Raw genomic sequence first — 9490 nt, 5'->3', positions numbered from 1 at the left:
GCCGGTGGCTACCGGGCCTCGCTGGAGTCAATTGCAAAACCGCGTTCAGCGCTTTGAGGACTTGAGGCATCTTGGGAAATGCAGTTCCCTATCGGAAAGAATGGAGTAGCTGCGAATTTGTAACAACAGAAGATAATAACTTGGTGCTTCGCAGGTTACGAAAATCTCAAGTTTGATTTGCACACTGTTTTTTAAAAGTTAGATAAAGAAATTATGCTGTGAAAGCGACTAGAAAGCCTCCCCTCCCCTTCCTGTGTGCGAGAAAGGGAAGGAGAGGAAGGAAGGAGGGAGGGGGGAAGGAAAAAGAAGAAGGGAGGGGGGAGAAGATGGAAGGAGAAAAGATGGATGGAAGGAGAAAGAATGGGAGGAGAAGGAGGAAGATGGAAGAAAAAAAGAAGAAAAAGAAGAAGGGAGGGAGAAAAGAGGGAAGGAGGTAGGAAGAAAAGGGGAAGAGAGGGAAAGAGCAGAAAGACAAAGAGGATGAAGTTGATAGGCAAGAGGAAAGAGGAAGGAAGGAAAAAAGAAAAAGGGAGGGAGAGAGGAAAGAAGAAAAGATGGAACTAGAAAGGAAAGAAGGGAGGGAGGAAAGGGGAAGACAGGGAAAGAGCAGAAAGACAGAGAAGGTGAAGGTAGATAGGCAGAAGGAAAATAGGAAAGGAGGGAAGGAGGAAGGAACAGAAGCGAAGAGGAAGAGAGAAATGGAAAGAGCAGAAAGACAGAGAAGGTAGATAGGCAAAAGAAATGAAGCTGAAAGAATGGAAGGAGGAAGGAAGAGAAAGGAGGAAGGGAGTGAGTGAGGAAAGAAGAGAGGATGGAAGGAGAAAGGAAGGGAGGGAAAGAGCAGAAGACGGATAAGGTGAAGGTAGATAAGCAAGAGGAATGAAGGAAGAAGTGAGGAGTCTCGGGGAGGGGGAAAACATTTAGTGACCAAAGTTACAATGGCATTGAAAAAAGTGACTGATGACCATTTTTCACACTTAGCGACCGTTGCGACCATTTTTCACACTTAGCGACCGTTGCAGCATCCTCATGGTCACGTGATCAAAATTTTGTTTGGCAACAGATTCGTATTTATGCTGGTTTCAGTGTCCTGGGGTGACCTTTTGACAAAAAAAAATTTTTTTAATCAAGCCTCCCCCCCCCCCCATAGGCGTCCCTCTTTTCCAATCTGAAAATCTGGTCAGCTTAAAGATAATAGGTATAAGAATAAAGATGAGTATGAATGAAATGGGTACGAATAAATGGGGACAGTAGTACAGAGACAGTAGGCACAAGATATAGATAGATGGATAGATAGATATTTATTTTGAGACCACACATCAGAATTTCATTTTTTTAATGTGTGCCAGTGCGTTCACAGAAAAAAAGTGGCAATAAAGGTTATCTTATAAAGATATAAGATAACTTTTATCTTATAAAGAAAATATAACAGAAAATATAAAATCCAAAGACTTGTCAGCGTCAACCAAGTTTGCCATTTATTTCAGAACTCTTTCAGAACTCTATCAGAGGTGAGGATGATGATGATGATGCATCCAAAGCCCCTAAAAACACTCGTTGATTCGAGCCCCATTCCCGATCGCCAGATCTTAGCTGGAGGGAAGGGGAAACCCAAGGCGTCGCCGCCTGGTCACCCACCGCAAAGCCCCCCAGAGCTATCGGGAGGGAGGGAGTTTCCGAAGAGGCTGCGCTCCCAAGCGAGACACCCGAGCGGCTCCCTCGGCCAGGCAAAGCGCCGGGACGCCCTCGGGGATCTCCCACAACCGCCTGACAGCCGGCCAAGTGGGCGGGTCAGGACTTGTCCCTCCGTTCCCGGCCGGGCTGTGCGCGGGGTGGTGCTCTTCTTCCCAGCTCCGGAGGCACCGAGAGTCTGCTGGCTTGGCTGCTCTTTTGGACATTCACCGGAAACGAGGGGAGACTCCGGGCGGCCGAGAAGAGACCCGCCAGCCGGCGAGCAAAAGCCTCGCTTCTCCGAAGCGCATCTGGGCCAGCTCGCTTGGAGAGAGAGAGGACTTGAGGGCACCGGCGGAGGGAGGGGGGGTGCTTCTCGGTCGGCGGGCGCCGCCAATTGGGTGTCCCCATAGGAAGGTAAGGAAGCTGGCTGGCTGGCTGGGGAAAGCGGAGGGCGCGCTTTTTATAGGGGTGGAGATTAGCCGGGTCCTCTTGGTGGGAATGGGGAGGAATGGGGGGGGGGGCGGTGGAGGGACGAGTAAGGAGACCCGAGAGATTCTGGTCTCCTGGCATGGCGGGCGGGCGCGCGCGCCTTCCCTTATTTTGGGCGGCTGTGTGTGTGTGTGTGTGGGGGGGGGAGAGGTGGGCAAGCGTAGAGATGGCGTATTCGATGGCGGCAAATGGCCGGGGGCTCGCTAAGGCTAGCGAAACTAGTAAAACATTTGAAAAAAATAGTTCATTTTTTAAATTTTATTTTGCGCGAGAGAAAGCACTTTGTGCAACCCGTGACCAGTTTTGAGAGCTTCGGCGACGGGGGGTGGGAGAAAGAGCTTCTATTGTGGAGCCCCTTCGAAACGGGACGTTGCAATTAATCCCGGCCCTATTTGCTCGTTCGGTGCAACTTTTCATATAAGTTGTATTTGTGGTTGTTGTTCGGCATTGAAAGAATGGTTTTCTCTCTTGCTTTCGACGCAATCGCTTTTTTTTTTGCACCTTCCGTGCCTCCCTCTCTCTCTCCTAAACATTATCGCAGTGAGCCATAATGCGCCGGCGATATGTTTTTTTTGCAAAATTGGGCATGGAGTATGTTCTCCCTACACAACAGATTATATATTTGAGTAACCTCACCCTTGTAGTGAACCTCGGGGTGATTAAGTGCATCTGTCATATCCTGTGGTTTAGCCATTTCCTATCCTCCCGACAGAGTTTCACTGAAAGTCCTTTGAAGTGCTACTGTTTGATCACTCACCTCTTTTCCCCCCTGGGAACTGCAGCCAAGTTTAAAATAACAACAAGAACGACAACAACAACAACAAAAACTTAAGCTAACCAAACTTTTGGTTTCAATTCGAAGGATTAAAAAAAAAAACAATTCTTTTCTCTCCCCCTCCCCCTCCTTAATGTTGTAAAACGATGTCATGTGGTCTTTTTACGCAACCTTTTGGAATGTCTTTTGAATAAGGGGGGGGGGTAGGTGTAAATCTGACAGTCAGGTGATGGGTGTGCTTACTCAGGAGTAAAGTTGGCTGAGTTTTAAGCTGTGGCACGAGGACTAGTGACACTGCCCTAGAAAAGCAGTAAGGTTCAAATGCAAACATTCCAACCAAGAGATCCATGCTTTGATGTGGAAAATTAAAAGACCTGCTTGCTGCTGCCCTTAAGTGCAGGGAACCTGGGCTATTAGTGCCAGCGTGACTTTAAATGCCTTTAGTTGATGTGCCTTTAAATGCCTTAGTTGTCTGGATTGCAAATTATATCAGCCTTGTGCAATGATGGATGTCTCTGTATAGGATAGATGACATTTCCTGGCATGGTCATATTGGCTAGGAATTTATCTATCTATTTTTAGAGCTGATGTATAAAGGTTGCAATAAGGCCCAAACTGAATGGTGTCCTTTGTGACCTTCCATCGAAAGACATAATCAATGTAATTGTACTTTGCAGTAGTTTGTCAAAAAGCACCGACAGTTTTAATTATGGGTAATATTTTTAGAGGACAATATAGTTTTCATGGGGATAAATATAAATATAGGGCCTACGTGTCTGTTCTTTATCTTTGAGTTATAGGATAGAACATACAGTTATCTTGAAATGCAGCTGCTTTTAACCTTTCTTCAGTGTTCATGTTGAGGCTGGGTATTCATGGGGTTCAGATGTTAACAAGATGAACCTTTTCAGTGCTTGGGATGGAGACGTGGTTGTGGATTAGACGGGGGGGGGGGGGGACGGGACCATTCTTGAAAAGACAGTAACAACTTATGATTTACATATTGCTTTCAAGAAAACAAAATGTCCACGTTCCAAAAGTCATCCCAAATCAAACAACTGGAACAAGACTTTACTTTTTAAGCAATTCTTAGGGTGCAGCCAAGGATATGGGAGCTATAAATAGAGCAGGTGGATGATTCTGCATGTGTTAATTTTCTGTTTTAGTGCTTTTCTACTTTTCCTTTCTTTGAAGGAGGGAAGCCAAAATGCCATAACTGTTTTTTCTAATCCCTATCCAATGAAGTAGATTAGTGAGAGAAATCGAGGAATTTCGTAACATCACACGGTGAACTTTCTACATCTCTGTGGTCAAAGTCTAGTATTCTGATAACAATTACTATGCATGGCCACATAGAGGTTATTCTAAGACTGTTGGAGATTCTCTGGTCTTCCACTAATTCCCCCCAATACAAATTACCAGCAGTTTGTATTGTATAACTTGAACCGAAGAAAAGAGACTTCTGCACATGGCAGCATAAGCCACAACAGTGTTATAGCAACAGCTTTGGGGGGGATTAATTTCTTTTTTATTATGTAGCAATCCTGTAAAATGATTTCCTTCCTGAATTTTTTCCCCCTCCATACAACGCTGGTTCTGGCAGGCTCCCAAACAGAATTTTGCCCTGGTCAAGCGATTGCATAAAAATCATAGGGCAGATCTAGAAACGTTGGTATTAAGGAGGCTATCACACTATTACAGATTTCCCTTCAAGAGGCAGAGTGTGGAAAAACATGGTCTGATTGCTCCATACAGGTAGTCCTCGACTTACGGCCGCAACTGAGCCCAACATTTCTGTTGCTAAGTGAGATGTTTGTTAAGTGGGTTTTGCCCCATTTCATGATCTTCCTTACCACAGTTGTTAAGTGAATCACTGCAATTGATAAGTTGGTAGCCTTATTAAAGTGAATCTGGTTTCCCTATTGACTTTGTTTGTCAGAAGGTCGCAAAAGGGGATCACATGATCCCCGGACACTGTGACCATCGTAAGTATGAGTCATTTGCCAAGCATCTGAATTTTGATCATGTGACCATGGGGATGCCTTACGGGCGTACCAGAGCTTGCCCGGAGCACCGGATATTGTTCCAGTAAAGTGCTCTGGAGGGCTCATCCGCCTGCTCGAGCACCTTACTGGTCTTTTAAGTCTTTGGCGCTTCTGCGCACAGCGCATACAGCACCTATCCGACACTCCGCTTAGCAGATGGAGCATCATGGAGGCTCACGGAGGCGCTAAGACACATGCGTGTGTGGATGCTGCCGGGCCCATTCCAACCATACCGTGCTGCAATGGTCACAATTGTGAAAAATGGTCCTATGTCACTTTTTTCAGTACCATTGTAGCTTTGAATGGTAGCTAAATGAACTGTTGTAAGAGGAGGACTACCTGTATTAACAGTGCCCTTAAAACTACTTTTGAGCATGGCTTTAGGGAGCCTGTCCAGCAGGGCTGGACATGCTGCAATACTTTGGAAGAATAAAGTGATAGGAGATGCAGAGATTATGAGATCATATCCAGCTACTGTACATGCAGAGCTGCTTCCTTCCTCTTCCTGAATATCCTTGTCTATAAGCCTCTTTTTAACTAGAATTTCCCATGCCTGGGCATAATCCATTACTATCAGTCTTTGGGGAGGAAGTTCCTGCAGTATTTTTGTTGTTGTTGTTGTTGAATATTCAGCTTCCAGGATCTTCAACATAAAAGGGGTGAAAATTTGAATTTTTCTCCAAAAGTTAGGTATCCTATTTATGCTCTGCCTCTAAATCAAATGCAGAGTAGGGATTGCAACACAACCCTTGAAAACTTGGTTTGAAATAGAAGTTTCTCTGAAAGCTCTCCCAGGAGCTTTCGTAAGTTAATTCAAAGGCTAATTCAAGTGTAAGACACTTGAATCTCAAAACAGAGAATATTCCCTGTGAGTCAGAGGTGGATCACGGTGCTGGCTTTATCGCAAAACCAGTTCTCATGGCTGAAATACTGTTCTGTGAAATTTAGTTCTCCATAACTTACTTATCAAAGTAAGAATTCCTCAACCAGTTTCCAGTAGAAGAGATAATTTCTGTTGATTAGGACTAAGCATGATAAGGTGTCTTGGGTGACTCATAGTCGGTTGGTTTTAGATTCTGGATTTGGAGGGTTGGGGCTGCTAATTCTTGTCCTGGGCACCTCTGAAGAAAATTGGTGGCACTTTCTGGCATAGACTTAGGGAAGGGAAATTTTTTGATCCTTTCTATTGTTCAGCAACTACTGAAGAGACTAGAGAAAAAAGGGAAAAAAAGGAGAGAAAATATATCGCTACTACAATCCTAATGCCTACATCTATCCTATATTTTCAGTGTTATTGTCACTACTATGACAGTACTGACAATAATTATGTCATTGCTACATTTGCAAATTATGTTTTCTTATGCTAAATCCATACAATGAAGGGCCAAGTTATAAAATGGTGTATATCCTTTTCTTATTTAATACTTGGGAAGCATTATCAATTTTTTTGGTTTCAGGTTATTTGAAAGAGGACGATTCAGAATCCAAGTGCAATGTGTATACATAGATGTCACTCCAAAAATGGTTGGTTAAATTCCTTGAAAGCCATAGAACTATATTTTTTTCCAAATAAGGAAACTTGGCACATTCTGCTGTGTTTTAAGCTAGTACAAATGTAGTGCTTACTTTATTGGCAATACATTGGCCTGCTGCCTTTGCATAGAAATGCTGAAAGCTATTTCATCTCTTCTTTTTTATTTTTATTTGTTTTAAATTCCAAGTTCAAAGACATTAGTGAAGAACGATTTAGTTCCAGGATGTGTTGCAAATTTAGTGGCTAAAAGTTGCAAATAATATATTATAGGTGTGTAGGTTTGCTGCTCTGTATGGCTTGTACAATTTTTAGAAACATGCTTTGCTCATTTTAGGCTATAATCCTTTTACCTATTTTAAGCAATAAAAACTCTCAAGAACAAGCTTTTCATAATAGGAGGAATTAAGGCTGTGTCATACTGATTCTGGAAATTTTAAATTTTGAATGATTAATATTACTGATATTATTTGACAAGTGGCAAGTTCTGTACAGTCTAAGGTTTGAGCAGATACAACAAAAATGTGGGAGCTTAGGACAATTTAAAATGTAGGAGGAACAGGCTGAACTCAATGATGGACATTAATTTATGATTGGTTAATTTCTAACCTCTCTTTTCTCAGAAAAAGAGCAAGGATGATTTGCTGGAATCCTTCATTAAACAATCAGTGTTGGAATTATTAGTATTTAAAAGTGACATTGAGTTTTACACATATCTTGAAGCCATTTTTAAAAGCATCAGTCTAGTTGTTTTCAAACATGTTGGAATCAATACATCCATTAAAAAAATGACAGCATGTGGTAGATCTTTATTTATGTACATCCATTTGTATGCTGCCTGTTATGATTCCAGTTTATTAAACTAAAAACAATCACACAATACTGATAAAAGCAAGAAACAATTATTGTTCATAGGAGAATGATTTTTATCAGCCTCAGTATAAGCCCTGTGTTTTTTTGGAACAACTGTTTTAATAGAACAAAAGGAAAGTATTAAAAAAAGGTGATTGGGAAGAAATGCTCCTTTGGTTAGGAATTAAGATCAATGTATGGGGGGATTCTTGAATTCATGCTTCAGGTTCATATATCTTCAGGTTAGAAGCCCAGCTTTGCAAACAAGTGTTCAATATTTTTGGGTTTATGACCTTATGTTTTTAAGTAACTGGTTGATAACCCAGTGTTGTCCAGGTATTTATTTATAAGGGGAAAATGTCTGGACCAAACTTAGATTCTAATGTTGGATTTTTCCCCCTTACCAGAGGGAGGCGCCTTGTGGAGTACTGTGAAGCCATTATCACGACAACTCCACTACACTGTACAGTAGAAGCCATTTTAAGGCACAATAGGCTGTATCTTAACATCTGGGGGGGTATTAGGGGTGTCTTATCCCCACAGTATTTGTTTCCAGAGAGTAAATCATCTGTGTACCAAGTTTGGTTGAAATTGCTAGAGGCATTCCAGAGCCATTTATAGATAGATAGATAGATAGATAGATAGATAGATAGATAGATAGATAGATAGATAGATAGATAGATAGATAGATAGATAGATGATGATAGATAGAGATAGATAGATAGATAGATAGATAGATAGATAGATGATAGATAGAGATTAATTAATTAATTAAAGTCCTCAAAATTAGCTAGCTAACAGTCCTTGTTAAAAAATATTTTTATTAAAGATTTTTTTTTTTACAAAGTTAAAAGATAAACCCTAAGTGAGAAAAAAAAGCTTTAAAAAAAGTGGTGAAAATGATAAAGGACATAGAGAAAGAAAGAAAATAAGACATTCTCAATGTTCTTTATAGGTCTTTAGAGACATACTTGAAAACAATTCTACCTTCAAAGTTACAAAACATGGTTCCTTTCTGTCCATATCCCACCCATATTAATTGATAAATGCAGTTAACAATATTTTTATTTTTATCCATTTTCAGCAAAAAATCGGTAAAGGATTTCCAGTCTTTTATAAAAAGTATTGTTCCCTACTAATCAAACAAATTGATTTGGCCATTTGTAAAAATCCTTTGTAATGAGCAAACTTTAAGCTATTTGTAGCTCGTGCATAGTGAAGTTAAAGTGAAGAGAAAACCAGTTCCCTTGGTATTAGCTTTTCTAAATAGTTTATCTAATGACATTTCTTGCTTTCAAAAGGATTCAATGTAATCCAGGCCCATCCATGGAAATCAATCAATAAAAATACTTTTTATCTTTTTGCTTTCTTTTTGTTTTATGAAAGGAAAAGCAGAGCAAAGTTTTTATAAAGCTCTTAATTTATAGGGAACAAAGAACTACCCGAAGGCAGTTAAAGGTATAACCACCCACAAACCAGTTATCTCTTTGTCTGGAAATGCTAAGTTTCTAAACTCTCTGGAGCCAGGACTTAAACTGTAGTTTTTCTACAGGAGGAAGAAAAGAAACCCCATAGATGTCTTTCGCACACCTGACAGTCGTGTGGAAAAGGCTATTTCTTTTTCCTAAGTTGTCTTAACACTCACTTTGGAACAAGCAAAGACTGTTGCTAATGATGAGCAAAAAGGCAAGCTGCCAAATAACAGGAACTCAGCGAGTATCTATTTAACTATATTGAACTGAACACACTGTTATCAAAGAGGTAGATATCCAAAGCACAAACCACAATAGACAGAAATACAAAACACAACAAAGTGTCTCTTAGATTTTGTTCTCCTTGGTGTTGAAGATGACACTTTCGAAGCTATAAAAATAATTGCCAGCCAGTGAAGAACTCCCTTTCCAACCTCAACAAATCTATAGAACATAAGTCACCTCTTTCTTCTTGTTGGGTTTTTCTTTCTTTTGGTAAACTCTCAAGGCACATTAACTTATTTAGATCATCAAAACCTAAGTTCAGTCCATCCCTCAGAGCCATTTCTAAAGCAACTTTCACCTTATGAAAACAAAGTGCTTCCTATTCATAAGGTGAGCGTTACTTTAGCATTGTCCCTATTTGATGGAT

General features: G+C 40.9%; 1 protein-coding gene across 2 annotated transcripts in view; it reads left to right on the top strand.

Moving 5' to 3' along the window:
- Positions 1 to 1814: 1814 nt before the first annotated feature.
- LOC116508186 (mitogen-activated protein kinase kinase kinase 20-like) overlaps positions 1815 to 9490 on the top strand; it is a 121937-nt gene continuing 114261 nt past the window's right edge. For both annotated transcript variants that reach the window (XM_032216711.1, XM_032216721.1), the window contains exon 1: positions 1815 to 2088. The gene's annotated coding sequence lies outside the window, so the exon portion shown is untranslated. The remainder of the gene's footprint in view (positions 2089 to 9490) is intronic.

The sequence above is a fragment of the Thamnophis elegans genome, chromosome 1 (genome assembly GCF_009769535.1).
Source record: "Thamnophis elegans isolate rThaEle1 chromosome 1, rThaEle1.pri, whole genome shotgun sequence".
Taxonomy (NCBI): domain Eukaryota; kingdom Metazoa; phylum Chordata; class Lepidosauria; order Squamata; family Colubridae; genus Thamnophis; species Thamnophis elegans.
Note: the sequence above shows the minus strand (reverse complement) of the source record. Positions and strands in the feature narration are given on the sequence as shown.